Here is a 2132-nt window from a genome sequence, read left to right on the forward strand (position 1 = left end):
TCCTGTTGTTTCTAATTGGCTTATGGAGTGTTTCACTTCGTTCTTTATTTCAGCCTGAGTATTCTTCAATATTTCTAGCTCTTTTCTGAATTCATTCAGAAGTTTATCCCTACCTTCCTTCAGCTGTATGATTACCTTGTTTGTGTGTTCTTTAAATTCAGTGAATTCTTTTATCATATTCATCATTGTTCTTTTGAGTTCCATGTCCTGCATTGTCTCTAGGGGGGTTCTCATTGTGCTCCTCTAGAGGATTACTGGTATTTGGTGGGGATATGTTATTTTGGTTTTTCATGTTATTATTTTTTCTCTGTGATTTTGACATGTGAATTTCTTTTGTAGTTTCTGACTCTTGTGTGATACTCGGGCCTTCAAGTTTAGTTCTGCTTCTTTTTTTGAACTTTATGTGTCTTTGTGGTTTACTTTCTGGGTATGAAGAGCTGGTTCATCTAAGCTTCTGGTTCTCTCTTTTGATTTTATATTGTCGTGGCCAGATTGATGTCGTCTTCAGGAGTTCCACAGTGGCCCAATTCCAATGTGGGTCAGACGTTTTTAGACTTTCTCCTTAGGTCTGGAATCTTCTAAGAATGATTTTAGCCTCAGGAACTTGGGTGTTGGACTGACTTGAGATCCTGGCCGTGGCAATGCCACACAGGGATGCAAAGGCAGATGGGGTTGGAATAAGCCCCAAGATTTCCCAGGGAGTGGATTGAGTAGCTGGGTTATACTGGATGCAAAGGATCGGGGAGAGGAAAGGTAAGCCTTGGAGCCCCAGAAAGAGGCTGTCAGCCCCAGAAAGAGGCTGGCGGGTTTTGCAGGACCAGGGAAGCAGAGGGAGGTGAGGGCGGGGCCAGATCCAGAAGCAGTGCTCCTGGGGCCCAAGGAAGGCACTAAGTTGGTCTGGGTGAAAAAGATCAGGAAGCAGTATTGGTTCCCCAGGTGTCTGGGGACCCAAGACTAGGAATGGCACAGGGCCCAAAACTAGGAGTAGAGAACAGCGGGGGTGATGGAAAGGTGAATGCGGCTGGGGGAGTCAAGGCATGGAGGGCTGCGCGATAGACTTACCCCAAGAGAGGCCTGAGGGTAGGAGCCATTTTTAAAATTTTTAATAACTACATGATTAGACGAAGCATTTCACTACAGCTTTAACAAGTGCTCCTTGGGCCCAAGGAAGGCACCAAGCCGGTCCGGGTGAAAAGGATCAGGAAGCAGCACTGGCTCCCAAGGTGTCTGGGGCCCCAAGACTTGGAATGGCACAGAGCCCAAGTTAGGAGTAGAGAACAGCAGGGGAGATGGAAGGGTGAATGCGGCTGCGGGAATCAAGGCATGGAGGGCTGCGCGATAGACTTACCCCAAGAGAGGCCTGAGGGCAACAAAAATAAACCCTTTTTAATCAATGAAAATATGCAATTTTAGAAAAAAAAATCTAAATTACTTTTATGACTGTCACAAATTATCCTAAAGTGATAACATGTTATTATCCACTTTCGATTATTTTTATATATTCAAATTCAAAACAATGTATTCAAACAATGTATGTCAATGTATATCAACTTTTTGATATATACTGTTTTGGAATACATTTTACATACAGTGAATCAAAGATATAAAAAAATAAACACTTCTGTTAATTTGGTAAGAAGAGAGAAAGATGAGATGTTTAAAAACATTTCTTTGAAATTATTTGCCCTGCTAGTTATCTTATCAATAAACAATACAGTACCTGGGGGAACTAGTTGTATCAACTCGAACACTGCTGTATCATCTGAAAGTTTGAAGAAAAAATCTCTTAAGAAAATTCTGTTTTCAACAAGTCAATAATAAACAATGATCAACTTCAATATGCCTCTGAGAACTCATTTTAAAAAAGTATAATTGCTTTGTGCTATTTTCCACAAACGGAAGTCTCATTCAACCTTTCATTTTTTTATTTCATCTATGAGAAATATAAAGTTCTCCACTTAAGTCATAGCTTGGGGTTTTATAAAGGAAAAGAGATATAACCCTTTTTCTCCTATCTTTCTTATTTAGAAAGATAAGTGGGATGGCTCAATGGGTAAGGTTATTTGCTGCCATGACTGAGGACCAGAGCTTGATCCCTAAAACCTACATGATGCAAGAAGAGAACCAACTCC

The 2132-nt window shown here is 40.9% G+C and overlaps 1 protein-coding gene across 3 annotated transcripts in view; it reads right to left on the minus strand.

Moving 5' to 3' along the window:
* Positions 1–1756, minus strand: part of LOC103750585 (spermatogenesis-associated protein 6) — a 60514-nt gene extending 58758 nt beyond the window's left edge. For 2 of the 3 annotated variants that reach the window (XM_029556434.1, XM_017803348.2), the window contains exon 1: positions 1721–1756. The gene's annotated coding sequence lies outside the window, so the exon portion shown is untranslated. Of the gene's footprint in view, positions 1–1348; positions 1364–1720 lie in introns of those variants that run through there. The other variant, XM_029556435.1, reaches the window with a different exon arrangement.
* Between the last annotated feature and the right edge of the window lie 376 nt (positions 1757–2132).

This window comes from Nannospalax galili, unplaced genomic scaffold, assembly GCF_000622305.1.
Source record: "Nannospalax galili isolate Female #2095 unplaced genomic scaffold, S.galili_v1.0 scaffold1987, whole genome shotgun sequence".
In the NCBI taxonomy this organism is placed as follows: domain Eukaryota; kingdom Metazoa; phylum Chordata; class Mammalia; order Rodentia; family Spalacidae; genus Nannospalax; species Nannospalax galili.